At 31.9% G+C, this 15,291-nt stretch overlaps 1 long non-coding RNA gene across 1 annotated transcript; it reads left to right on the top strand.

Moving 5' to 3' along the window:
- The first annotated feature begins 450 nt into the window (after positions 1 to 450).
- Positions 451 to 14,792, top strand: LOC133195585 (uncharacterized). Its single transcript, XR_009722221.1, has 3 exons — positions 451 to 510; positions 6,119 to 6,513; positions 13,521 to 14,792. It is a non-coding gene; the product is annotated as an uncharacterized LOC133195585 (long non-coding RNA).
- The last annotated feature ends 499 nt before the right edge of the window (positions 14,793 to 15,291 follow it).

The raw sequence follows: 15,291 nt of genomic DNA, 5'->3' as shown, positions 1-15,291 counted from the left end.
TAGAAATAACTTCTGCACGTTTAAATGATGAAGGGGGGGGGGGGGATTTAGCTGTTTACTTCTCCCAGGGACATAATGATTTAATTGTTAAGCATGTATAGGTCCCTGCTTCAACGTGGTCTTCTAGCCCTGGCAAACTGGGGATATAGTGCAGCTATATAAGTTGATATTAATGTCAAAGACATGCTGTGCATTTAGACAGTGACATGCCCTAATTCAAAGTATGAGAATTTAAAGATTGATACTGGTCATTTTATTGGCATGCACTCATTATTGCATTGGGGCAATTTTGAGAGAATATGTGTATATAGCTGTGATGATTCATGAAAATGATGTGACTTCTACTAAGTTACAGTAATTAAGAATATTTTCCTATTTATCATGTTTATTTATCATGGAATTCATGTTTTAAAACTGATGTTATCATACATTTCAGGTAGATTCATTGATTTCGGGTCAGAAATTATCAATGTTCATGGATTCTCAGAACACAGCAGGGAGAAGTTTATGGTATGAATGCAATTATATAATATTCATTTAATAGTGAAAATTAAGCTACATGTCAGGAAAAAAAACAAACACTACCTGAAGTTCTAATGATCTGAGTTCATGATGATGTGTTTGTGTATCAGCATGATCTGTATACGTTTTCCTGCATTGTTTCATACTACAGTCATCATCATGAATCAATGTTTTACATGTAATATTTACATGTAACATGTAATATTTATTTACCTTAATGACAGTCTGTTGGTCCAAGACCGGCAATTTTGGGAGGATCAATAAATTTAAAATTAAGTCTGTATGTTCATGATGTTATCAGTAATTGTGCCAGTATAAAAAAAATTAAAGGTTCGGTTTAAAAGACAGAGAACTTCACCAATAATACATGTAGTCCAGATAAAAAAGTGAAATAAAATTATTTATAAAATGGGATTAAAAAAAAGATGTTTGCAACTGACAGTCATACTGATAATTTTCACTATTTAGCTATTTTCCACAGGACACATAATTAATACTACACCATTGGCCATTGTTGTCATCAGGGCATACCATGTAATGCATTAATATATTAAACAAATACGAACTACCGGTACTATAAATTCTCTTTTATGGTGTGCACACTTTTATTTTCAGCAAAAAAAAAAAAAAAAAAAAAAAAAAAAAAGGAGGGGTACACACTGTACATGTATTTATTGGGGTATAATTAATTCTTTATTGCATAATACACCCATATGGGTCAAGCAATACATATACAATCCATAATTAAAAAAAAAAAACAAAAAACAAAAAAAAAACAAAGAACAATGAATGTATTTATACAGTAGACAGGCGCAATTTAAGTAATTTACTTCTTATATGTTACACCAATGTGGACCTTTTATTTCTTAATTCTAATGATCGTTTTATAAAAGTGCAAACAGCCAGTATAACTTCAATTAATGCAACCACTGAAATTCAAAATGAAGAGATTTACTTCCATTCAGGGATTTAAAAAAAAATTGAGAACCCCATCTACACTGCACCTTAAAGAGTTCTGATTCTATTAATGGTATTTTTCTGCAGTTAGAGTGATCTGCCCTTAGATCTCAATTCCAATAAATTGAAATGTACAGTATATTATACTCAATTTGTAATCAATTTAGTATTCTTAACATTTTAAAAAGGTGAAGATAAATTAATTGAACACTTTACTTGCATGTTTTTTCTCTACGGAAGTAAACAAAAGTGATTTCTGTTCATTGATACTTTGTCGTCTCTGAACATTTTTCCTGGGGGTAAATGCCACGTACCATATATTGAAAATTAGACAGAGAAGCTCAATATTTACACCTTTATTCAATATAATTTTCTCAATATCCAAAAAACATTTTGCACTGGTGTATAGAGGGTCCTTAATGAAAAGATTTTCCAACAGCAGAGAATACAATTATGTTATATGGAATTATGATTGAACATTTACAATATTTATAAATTCTTCAAAATTTTTCTGTCATCTAGGGTGTCATAGAGACATAAATAACAGAGATATGTAGCTGTCTGAAATCTTGCAAATTTTTAAACTCCCTCCCACTCTAACATGAGGCACTGGAAATGCAGGGAAAAGTCATTTTTATTTTTTGGAATATGGGATTAATTATGCATAAATTACTGAAGCTAACATTGGCATTATTTAAAACTGGATCTATTAGCAATTAGAATTTTAAAAAATAAACAATTTCAACAGGTTTTATGATTTTTCCCCATCAAAGTAATAAAAAATGTAATCACACTAGATGACTCTGCTCACTTATTTACATTATCAATAGAAAGGTCAGAGAAGCTACATTTTATATATATACATGTATATATATACAATATATGCTTTTAAAGCAGAAGTATCCCTTTATTTCGTCAGTTGGTCGTTGTTAACATTATCAACGAAATTAAATCCCACATGAAATTTTACATTACAATATAATGAGTAGGGTTACATTCGTAACAAAGAAATTTAATGCCCACGAAACCTCAGATAACAAATAACAAATTAAAATTTTATCCCCACGAAAATTTGTGCTTCTACAGTATATAATCAACACCTTAATGCCAATAAAACTTACAGCCAATGCATTTAGTATTTTTAAGTGCAGTGACTGGAAAAGCACAGTAAATTCAGACCAAAAGTTCATTTTATTTATCTTGGACTAAAAACATTTTTGATTTAGTGTATAGAGGGTCCTTAACAGTCCTTTAATTGTCTTTATTCTAATCGGGATCGGTATTCAACCTAACATTCACTTTCATTTTAATCATGCGAATGTGATTTTATCAGCTGACAAGAATATGTATTAACTGGTTGTGAAGCTTTGATGAGGGTGTACAGTATGAGATATGTACATTTAATGTCGTCTTCACAAGGAGCAGTCTATGCGTAAGTCTTTTGGACGACACAGGACATTTGGTCCTGTGTAATCAATGAACACACAGGACCGAACCAAATTTTGTCAGACCGAAAAACCTAATGTAAAAAAGTGAAGCACGTGAAAATACAGAGTAGTAGACTAGCTTAACAGCTTTTCTTTAACAAGGGATCACTCCTGCATAATATTGTAGAAAGACCATGCGGTTTTAATCACATTCATGTATGTATTTTGATTTCTGTGATATTTTTTTTACTTGTAACAAACTTTTAAATGATACCGCATCAAAATAATAATGCTCAAAACTGGACACTGACACATCGGACATTCTTGTCCAGTGTAAAAAAAAAAAGACGCATCGGACCAGAGGCACTGGACATCGGTCAGGTCCGACGGTCCAATGTCTTTCGCATAGACTGAAGGAGGGTTTAATTCGAATTAAATGTAAGCCAGGGTTTGACACTAAGGCACGTCCGACCGACCCAGTCTAGTAAAAGAGCGGTCCGGTCATGTCAAATGTTCGTGAACTAGACCGACTGTTCGTGTGGATGAAATAAATGTTAACCCTCATTGCAGTCTTCCAAATAAATGTTCTAAAAACTTTTTCAAGAAATTTTCTTAATTTTACGATTGTAAACACAGCCATCGCTCGGAACAAGAAAACTTCCCCGCATGACACAATAGCTGTTTTAAGCCCGGCTGTAATAGACAACTCGCGATCGAAACTAGCCAAGTTATCGAATAATATATTCTCTAATTTATTTATATTTACGGTAATATTTTTTTTAATTTCCTTGAATGTTCTTTAAAGCCTATAATATTTGCATGTTCCGCATAACCCGACTCAATGGGCTGCGACCTATGGAAAGTGTAATCTTAACACGTGCTAGAGATAGTATGGTTTCGAACTTTTTTCATTAAAATACCAGGTTATAAAAAGAAAATTTTCAAGTTTAGTCGAGGCTAGTGATTTTATGGTCAGGGCTAGTAAAAACTATGGGAAGTAGCCCGACTGGTCTAGTACTCATAAAAGTTAATGTCAAACCCTGTAAGCTAATACAGATTAAATTTGAACCACATTCACATGGAGAATTTAATGCACATAAGTTAATTCAAATTAATTTACTGCGCATCAAATTTCTTTGCATTAACTCCATGTGAACACTAAGCAAAGCTATAATTAGAATTAAATTTTGATGCATGTGTAATAGCACAATTAAGCCACATGCCATATATTGATGGTCAGGTACATTATTTACATGATTAAATACAATGAGACAAATGAAAGCCACCAGTCCTCCTCAATGTTTGGAAATATAGGATTTTTTTAATATGATGACCTGAAGTTGAAAATACACTGTTTTATAAATAACTATATTTTGTATTTCCTGTCCTATACATACTAACAGTACATGATTAGATCTAATTATACTGTATTATGTATAATGATATATTTATGATGCTTTATCAATGGACAGTAATTATTCATTTTTATTCCTACATTAACTTATTCAGGTGTGACCAGTCAACAGAGGATGCTGACTCCTCCTTAAGACACCTGATCCCACCTCTGGGATTTCCAGGGGGCCCTTGTTTTTGCCAGGCAAAGATTTTTTGAGATTGATCACTATTCATTATATTTATTTTTTTTTTCATTCACATGTATATCTCTTTGAACTCAAAGTTAAAGACACCACAGAGGCTTATACATCTGTTTTATATTCGAATTTTACTAGATAAAGACATTATTGGCAAAGTAACAACTACAGTGCAGGAAACTAATTTTGTTACAGCATCCATGCTGATTTGAATGCTTCCTTTGCTTGCTGATTTGAATGCTTCCTTTGCTTGCTGATTTAATGCTAGTAATCCTTATCCTGATGCTGTTTTATAATTAGGTCAATGCTACCGGAAGTAGCATCATGCTACCGGAAGTAGATAATGAATTTCAGCATTGCCGTTTAAAGCAATAAAAGTGCCTTTTACAATTATTTGATCATAATATCTCACTATGTATCAAAAATGTGATTCTTTAACCAATATTCTTTCTTTCTTTTTTAATTTTTTACTGAATTAAAACTCATTGATTTTCTGATGCTAGTAGGATAATGCTGATTTTATATAGGTCAATGCTGGTTTTATCCTTTGCTTGCTGATGCTGATCCTGGTTATGTTGTTTTTTAAATGCTGATCCTGATGCTAGCTCGATCCTGATGCTACTAATGCTTATGCTGATGCTAGTTTATGTAACAAAATTAGTTCCCTGCACTGTAAACTTTATGATAAACATGTAACTTTAATTTTTCTATTATTAATTTCCTTACTTATGTAGCATTATCACCTGCATATGGAGTTTATGTCTCCCATTTTATTCAAAGGGCAAGAGCATGTGTACCAAGTACAAACAATTACGTAAATGAGGCAAGCTATTGGCAAATAAGTTGATGATACAGGTACAGCCAACATTTTGCAAATGCTGTGTTTGATACAATGACCTTGTTAACAAATACAGTCTACAGATAAGTCAAATGTTTACTGATGTTTTTCATACAGAAATTGTTAGGCCATTATTTTTATACTGAATTATCTACAGATTTATCCATTCACCCTATTATGACAAGGAGCTCACAGCAGGTGTAACTAGTTGACAGGGGATGCTTATTCCTCCATGACAACTCATCCCACCTCTGATGTTTTAGAGATCTATGTTTGCAATGCTCACAATTAGTAATGTTTCAATGCACCTTTGAGCTTAAGAACCCTCTCTACACTGCACACTAAAGAGATCTGATTCTATGGTATTTTTCTGCAGTAAGAGTGATCTGCCCTTAGATCTGAATTCAAATAAATTGAAATCTTCAGTGTATTACTCAATCTGAGATCAATTCAAGCATTCTGAACATTTTAAAAGGCTAAGATAAGTTAAGTGGACACTTCATTTGCATATATTTTATCCACTGAAGTAAACAACAGTGATATCTGTTCATTGAAACTTTGCCGTCTTTGAACATTTTTCCTGGGGGTAAATGCCACGTACCATATATTGAAAAATGAATAGATAAGCTTAATATTTACAAATGTATACAGTATAATTTTCTCAGTGTCCAAAAAACATTTTACACTGGTGTAGAGAGGGTCCTTAAATACTATTTGTAATCTTGATATTTCATTAAAGGTCTGCAACATTCTAATAGATGGGAATCACTTTATCTTTTCAGTTATGAACAGTTCTTATCAACAAACCCTGTAAGAAGAAGGACACCTGTTCTACAGCTTGTGGTGGATCATAGAACACATGATATCAACCAAGTTTAAAGGAAGCATGTATAGCCACAATAGAAAGATTTAAGGATTGTGAGAAACCAAATATGACAAATCAAAGTAAATTTCATGGGAGTGTGAAAAAAAAAGAATAGTAGAGTGTAATCCTCAGGACTTTCTTCAGACTTCCATAAAGTCAGGAAATACTGTTGAGCTGACAAAATTAACAAAAATCATGATTCTCAAAAATTCAAGGAAGATGTGAGAGTTAAGACTAAGATGGATTTTAGGAGTTTTGATGACAAAGAATCAACCATTGGAAATATGGCTTTAAACTTGGATCTCATTATTGGTAATTGAATTAAACATTTATCTTGATTGTTAATAACCTAACAATTATGATTACTACCATTTAATTTTAACTAATTTTTACATGTAGTTTTACATTTTTTTTAAATACATATATTTCAATTTTCATGAAAGCTAAAGGACAAGGTGCATGTATGACTTTACATTCCCCCCCCCCCCCCCTTTTGAGTTTTTAGCTCACCTGAGATGAAAGCTCAAGTGAGCTTTTCTGATCACATGTTGTCCAGTGTCTGTCCATCCATCTGTAAACTTTTCACATTTTCAACTTCTTCTCAAGAACCACTTGGCCAAAGTTAAGCAAATTTGATACAAAACATTCCTGGGTAGAGGGGATTCTAAATTGTTAAAATGAAGGGCCAAGTTCCCTTCCAAGGGGAGATCATCAAGAAAATGCAAATAGGATGGGGTCATTGAAACATCTTCTTTCAAGAAGCAATGAAACAGAAAAGTTGACACTTATATGGAAGCTTCCTGAGGTAGTGTAGATTAAAAATTATTTAAATCTTGCCACCGGGGGGGGGGGGGGGGGGGGGGGGGGGGGCACAATGGGGCCACAATACTTACTTACTAAATAGGAAAAATTATTTAAATCTTGCCACCGGGGGGGGGGGGGGGGGGGCACAATGGGGCCACAATACTTACTTACTTATAGGAAAAATCTTTAGATATCTCCTTCTCAAGAACCACTGTGGCAGAAAAGCTGAAACTTAAATAAATGCTACCTAAAGGAATTGTAGATTATGAATTGTTCACATCATGGCCCCAGGGATTTTTTTCACCCTTTGATTCCAGGGGCCGGGGCCATCAAGATTGGGAAAAAAAGCGATATTTGGTTGAAATTGGGAAAAACATCTTCATACAAATAAATAGTAAAAAAACAAGCAAAAGTGAAATTCTTAATCATTTTTCTTATTTTTAATAGTATGAAGCTGGCTTAAACCAGCTTTAGTGATATGAAATAATAGCAGCTGTTGAAGTTCAGAAGCTTAAAAATGACAAAGCCACAGGGTATGATAACATTCTAAATGAACATATTTATACATTGTCATCTTTTTTACCTTTATTTAAGAAGTTCTTTAAAATAAAATTTGATAGTGGGTTTGTTCCAGATGAGTGGTTAATCGGTATTGTTTGACCAATTTATAAGAATAAGAGCAATTCAACCCAGCCTGAAAATTAACATTTGAACATTTTATTTCACTTTATGGCCTCACGTGAGCTATAAAAGTACAATCAACAAATAAATCAACAATGAAAAGGTAACAAATGAACAAAGGATTAATTAACATATATACAATATTAATTTAGAGGTATCGGAAGGAATTTCAAGAGTGAAATAAACCGTCCTAGGCAAACTGGAGAGACTGACATGATGCACATTTATTTATTAAATAATGATCCCGACTTTAATTTTTAAACATCGATCCAGCTTTAAAAAAAGTATGCAAGTAAATATCAATAGTATTCCGAATAACTTCTCGGAACTCCTCTGATGGCTCGTACATCGCACATAGAGAACATAAACACCTTTTGTCATTATTTTAATAATTTACAACTTAATACATTTTTCATATTGGGAATTTTTAGGTATAATTTTGGGAAAAATATGCACTTTTCAGCATTGGGAATGGGGCCCAATTTCAGCACTGGAGAGACCCTTAAAAAATCCATGGGCCCCTGGGGGTAAGGTGAGGCCACAATAGGGAATGGATGTTTTACATTGAAATATATAGGGAAAAAAATCTTTAAAAATCTTATTCTCAAGACTACTGGACTAGTAAAGATAAAATTTAGTTGAAATCTTCCTGAGGTAGTGTAGATTGCAAATTGTTCAAAACATGTCCCCTGGGGGTAGGGTGGGGCACAATAGGGAATCAAAGGTTTACATTGAAATATATAGGAAAAATTTTAAATTTCTTCTTCTCAAGAAATATTGGACTAGAAAAGATGAAAATTAGGTGAAACCTTTCTGGGCCACAATATAGGGATTATATTGGGTAAATCTTTAAAATGCTTAATTCTTCTCAAGAACAACAAAGCCATGATGAATCATATTGATGTGGAAGCATCCTCTGGTAGCGTAGATTCATTTTTTTATCAAATGATGGCCACTCTATATAGGTTGGGGCCACAAAATACGTTCAAAATTTTACATAGGAATATATGTATATTGGGGGAAAAACCTGTTGCAGAACAGCAGGGCCAAAGTGACTCAGGTGAGTGTTGTGGCCCATAGGCCTCTTGTTTTGTTGTCAGCGCACTATCTTTGCTTTGAGTCTAATCTCATAAGTGCTTTCTCATTCAAAAATTATGAAGTCTAGAGTAAAGATTCATTGAATTAAAAGTAGGGATGAGTATCGAAATGCAAAAAAAGGAATTAAACATGAAAATATTTTGACTTGTGTTTTATGATATATATTGATGCATATCACTTAATCTTAGGGATTTCAAAACATTTATTTTCCTTAGTCGATTATTAGACAGCATTATTCGAACGATAGTCTAATATTCGGAACACTTTCTGAAAAAAATAAATTATTTCAAATTTCACTGGTACATGACGTATTATAACTCAAAAACCCTTTTAATTAAATATATTTAAAAAGTACCATCAAAATTAATGTACATGTAACGTAATGCTTGGACAACATGATTATATGAAATAAAGTTAGAAACCTAATTCTCCAAAATCGGTCTGTACATGCAGTCAGTTTTTGTTTTAGTAAGCATTAAAAAAATTGCCAGCCGATATTAATCAGTGATTTTTGTACATTTTTTAAAAGGGGCCTGGGCCTTTACAATTGGGAAAAATTATTGACATTTGTGTTAATTTGGGAAAAATCAATAAGATTGAAATTAACCTTAATTGACAGGTAAAAATATATATTTAAATGTCACATCATTTATTCAAAATGTTTACTGCAAAATAAATTAGAAACAGTTTTACATTTTTAACTTTCTTTTTTTTAATCTTTGAAAGTTGTCATTAATTGAGACCGTGCTATATTTCTATCCCCCTTTTTTTTTTTGTCATAAAGGTAGACGTAAGAGAAATCCTAATCATAATAGCCATTGAAGGTGATATAACCTGACATGATTTATAACAAATATTTTTTTCTTACTAATTATTAAGCTTTCTAAATTACCCAAATCATATTGCTGCATTTACTCTGCAATATTAGTTGCATCTGGCAGGTGTAGAAACAGTTTGATTTTCATGGAATCAGGGATGCTTGTTGAACTTCTAGTACTTGGATTTACAAATGAACCTATGTTTCGCTGGTTCACATGCATCTTACACTTTATTACGATGTATTTAGTTTCACGTTTGACATGATCCATGTGGGTTTTTTTTTTAAAGTCTTGTAAACGCACAAAATAATCTGCTGTTCTTCACAATTATTTTAAGAGTCTGAATGACTGAGAACCATTTTAGATAAGTTGTACATAAAAAATCTATTTAACAAAAGCAATAAAGGTATTATTTTGGGAAAAAAAAGCAACTGAAATGGGGGGGAAATCAACAATTTTAAAAGAGGAAAGGGCAGATATTCGGACATAAATTGGGTGTAGAAAAATCACTGTTAATACATGTATTATGAAATTGGGAAAAGGGGGGGGGGGTGTAATCTCACACTTTTTACGCGTCATGTGCCTATGAAATTGTTAAACAGTTAAACACATTTTGATAGCCAGAGCAATCAATAATTGATAAAATTATTGATTGCTCTGGCTATCAAAATGTCCTTAAACAGTTTAAAATGTAAGCGAATGGTTTTAATAATTATCGACGTGTCAAAACATATTTGTCACAGCCATGGTTGGTTCCTTGCATTTGAGCAATCTTAAAACAACAACAGATAATTGGTACATGGTATAAGATCAAGTCCAATTGATATTTTACAAACAAAGCCCACTATATTAGTGGGTAATTTATTACAAAACAACACAGGCCGTTACTGACAAATAATTCTCGCAGTAGTCAAGCACTAAGTCTTAAAGTTAATTACTGTACTTTCTTTACATTCATAGAAAATCAACCGTTTTTTGTTGAGAAAAATTGTCTTATCAAATGTCTCTGAGGAAAGACAGTTCAATTCTCAAATTTGTGATGAGAATTCCATCTTGTTATTACTCTTTTATTGCATTAAATTTTATTTAATGATAATAATATTCGAATTTCGTTTCATTATTCGATCGTCGGTCCATTCGACTGACAGTCAAATAGTCGACTATTCATTGACTCTCTACTTAATTTTTACTTCTGTTCTATGTGTTCTGTAGAATATAAAAAAATCATAAAAGTTTTCATTGTAAAATTGTTAGGAATAGATGCATTCTTCAATCATTATGAAATAAGGTTTGTTTATGAATATAATTTATAGAATAATACAAAATTCGATATCTCAAAACAAAAAAAACAAAAAAAGAAAGAAAGAAGGGAATTACATTTTGTAAAGTACAGTGTACTTTAGGATGACTTGAATTCTTTTCTAATTTTTAAAATTGACAAAGTAAAAAAAGAGTTAAGATAATTTTTTGCTTTTAACTGGTAACCAACTTCAGTTGAAAGGTATCTCCATATACTGGTATATCAATACACCCCTAATTAAGAGACTATGTGTGACAAATAAAGGACATATAGATTTAATGAATTTATAATTGCAATATATAATAAAATCATTAGATATTTTTAGATAAAATCTGTTGAAAGTAAACTTATAAGAGGGACATGCTGATTGCTGAAGACTTTAAGTGTATGTAGACAACATATTTAAACTAGAGTGTTCCAAGGAACACGTGTCACCTCACTCACCTGCTTTGTAGCTTCATTTCAGGTGTAAACAAATCTATAAGTACCTGGTCAGCTTTTTACTTAATTACTAATTTACTGTGTATAAAGCATGATAAACTGATAGTTCATGCATTTGCCTGTAAAGAAAAAATTGGCATACACGGATAGTATTCTGCCAGTCTAAGAAAATATGGTTCCTTAAGCCTCAAAGACATGTCAAATAAACATTTAAATTGAAATTATTAGAAATATCTATTTATCATTTTATTAATTGTTTCCAACAATCCTCCAAGAGATTTCAGTCTGTCTTTACTGCATTTGTCTGTCTTCATGATCCATTGTTGAGAACTGATCCCAATGTATTTTTAATGTTTTTAAAGTACTTCTTCATGAGCTAAACATGTTTCCAATAATCATTCAAAAGAGATTTCAGTCTATCTTAATTTACTGCAAATCTTAGTCTACATGATCCATTGTGAAATACCCATCATGATGACTATTTTCATAGTATTTGAATAAGTTTGTCTGGTAACTGAATATCATAAGGTTTCAAAGTACACGATCATGAGCTCATGAACATGTATTAATGCCAGTTATCTAAACCCTGCCTCTCAAAATTCAAAATTCATAAGTTTAATTAACTGCCCAAGATATTTTTTGCAATTAAGGTCAAAGGTCAAGGTCAAGTGGATTGTAATGCTGATATTTTTCATATTGTCTTATGACAAACAGTATACATGCTAAGTAGCATAGACTTACCTCTTAAATGTTAAAAATATGTTGTATATCAGCACTATGAACTATTTTAAAGGTCAAGGTCAAAGGTCATAAGGTCGGTACCCCCATGATAATTTACAAAAGCTGTAGTGCCAGGAAATGTATGTGCAAAATATCAAATCCATACCTCTTACAGATTTCGAGAAATAGGGTGTGACAGACAGACAGACAGCTAGACAGAGGCCTGGTAAAGTGATCCCTCAGTGCCGCTCTACTCTGCAGGTGACACAAAAATAGTGAATAAATTCTAGCAATGGACAGGCTTTCTACAGCACAGTGTATATATATATATATGTGAAAACTTCCTACACACAATATTGTCATTAAAAAGCCCCTGCAATCTTTACATCTAATATTCTTGATAATTACTTTCATCAAATTTTAACCTGCCACAGCAAGAATGATGCATGTGATGAAAAATATTTGCTAAAAGGATCAATTAAAATTTCTAATGTTTAAAAATGTTTTCTTTACTCATTATTCATTAAAATTTTATGTGAATCTAGTTTTAAGTTTTATATTTCTGTTTGAATCACCAAAGGTAAGATTATCACTTTTTAAAAAAAATTCTCAATCTAAAAAAAGTTGGGTCTTTTAACTTTTGAGGGGGTGTAAACTTCTTATTTTATTAGTCCCCTGTTGGTGGAACTGGAGGGGACTATAGGTTTTCTCCTTCATGGTCTAACTGTTAGTCTGTCCCATTTGGTTTTCCACACTTCTTTGTTTTATTACAGCTGTGCTCTGAAAAGTGGGGCCTTCCTTTTAATTTATTTAGTTAGCATGTTCTACATGTATATGACACATCATGTACATGTACTAAGATCAACATTTTTATGATGTTCATTTTAAAATTAATGAATATACTACTGTTCCAGACAGTCTCCAAAATATTTGTACACCATATGTAATTATTTAAATCCCCTACCAGTGACACCGGAGGGGACTACAGGTTTCCCCCTTATCTGTCCATCAGTCTGTCTGTCAGTCTTCTTCACTTGGTTTTCTGGATTTTTTTTTCCAAGCACTCGCAGATACATGTGTATTCAGCTGATTTTTAGTATATGTGAGTGTATATGTACCTTGATAAGTTCAGGTCAAGTTTGCAGTTCATTACACTTTGTTTAATTTTTTAGGGGAACCAGATTACACTTGCAAGTAGGCTTATGTAATACTCACAGGATGATTGTTATTTTGAAATTTATTTTCATTTACAAATAACAATTAACAAAACATATAACACTAGAATGTATAAGAATTACATTTAAAAAAAAATAGTACATCATAAGTAGGGCAACATACAGTATATAAAATGATAAATAAATGTATATTATATGCAGGAAGGATTTTATGATTGGAAGTGTTTTTTAATTTAAAGACTTGCATGATTAAATGATCATTTTAATTTAATTTCAATATAGATGCATACATGATGGTGGGCTGAAGAAGAAAACCAGGACAAAAGAAAATTCCTAGTGTTCATCAGAAAAAATGAATCATGCAACCATTTTGAGTGCTTGAATGCCGAACTGAGAGACCACCAGCCAGTGCGGAAAATATTTCTTGGAAGTTACACCAAATCTGCTGTGACAATTGAATTAAAGCTTTAAAAGTAGATTTAAAAACATACTGATTCCTCTATAAGTGAGACTTGATTGCTTTTGACAGTTGCCAGTGGATTTCAGATCTTCTAAATTGTACCAATATTATATATTGAAGTGATTTGCCTTAAAATTACATTTGTATATGGTGTAATTATTTCAAGGAGATATAACACTCTTGCATGGTTAAACAGTAAGGTCCATAGCTAAACATGGATATGGAATTTAGCTCACCTGATCCAAAGGCTCAATTGCACAATTCTGATAAAAAGAAGTCTTTGGTGTCCAACAATACATTATTTATATGTTTGACTGTCTTCCTCCATTAACTTTTAACATTTTCTAATTTTTTTTAACATTTGGTCAATGTAAAGCACATTTGGTACAATGTATCTCAGATTAAAAGGAATAAAGCTTATTCAAATAAAGGGCTGCATCCTTTTCCAAGGGGAGATAATGAAGAAATATGAAAAATGGGATAATGTCATTTAAAAACTTTCATTTTAAGATCTACTTGGTCATATAAGACAAATGTTATCCAAGAGTTTCTTAATGAACATAGATTCAAGTTTTTTTTCATTGCCCCTAAAGCGAGGGTAGAGCTGCAGAGGGGGTTAAAAGTTTTGCATGAAAATATGTAAAATGAAAAACTAGCAGGGTGACATAAATCAAAGTCATATGCAAACATTACAACATCATATGGATTTAATTTTGTTCAAATTATAGACATTGGGGCTAAAAGTAGGGTTTTCATTTTGCATGTATCTATGTGTCAACATTTAAATTTGTTTAATATTTGGGCATTGGGGTTACATGTAGAAACGGACTGAAATTAGGGTTTAAATTTTACATGTATAGAGGTGTCAACATTTTTGATGGGAATATGGAGGGGGAAAATCTTTAAAAACAATCTTTTCAAGAACAGTAGACACAAAATGTCTCAGGCAAGCATTTTGGCTTTTGGCATCTTCAGTGTATTAGATTCTCATTCATATAATTTTAAGATCATAAAAGTACACCCTTTTCTGAAGAAACATAGTGAGTTTAATTTTTTAAAATAATAAATGATTTTAATGGAAAAAGATGAATTAAGCCTAGTCATAAAGGTCCAGTTCTCATTTTGAAGTCTTGTAAGGGTTTTTACCTATTTGAGAAGTAATTTGAATTTGTACTTGGTTGTGGCACATATCTATATCTGTGTAAACCAGTGTATTATATGCAAATATTGTTCAGAATTAGTTGACTTATTAATGAAATTATTTATAAAGATTTAAGTGAGCCTTCTGGTCAGATGGGTTTTTTTTAATAAGTTCTTTTTTATAATTTTTTTAAAATCAAATTTGAAAATATGTAAAGAGATAGGCATTATTCACTATTTATATTTCAGGTCTCAGTGGAAGTTTGATGTCCAAAATTGAAATATATCTGAATCAGTCTGTTTTACTTTTTGATCTGCTAGCCTAGCCCGTATTGTTCAATGTGCTAAAATATTCTCATTACATTAATGAATTAATAAAGTAATAAAGTAAATTTGTATTCATTTTATAAAATATCTATGTATATCTGATTGTGTTGGTCAAAAGTTTTTTAG

This window comes from Saccostrea echinata, unplaced genomic scaffold (assembly GCF_033153115.1).
Source record: "Saccostrea echinata isolate AGI-Se365-2 ecotype Australia unplaced genomic scaffold, CSIRO_AGI_Sech_v1 ptg000029l, whole genome shotgun sequence".
NCBI lineage: Eukaryota > Metazoa > Mollusca > Bivalvia > Ostreida > Ostreidae > Saccostrea > Saccostrea echinata.
The sequence above is the reverse complement of the archived record's forward strand: the minus strand, read 5'-3'. Positions and strand labels throughout refer to the sequence as shown.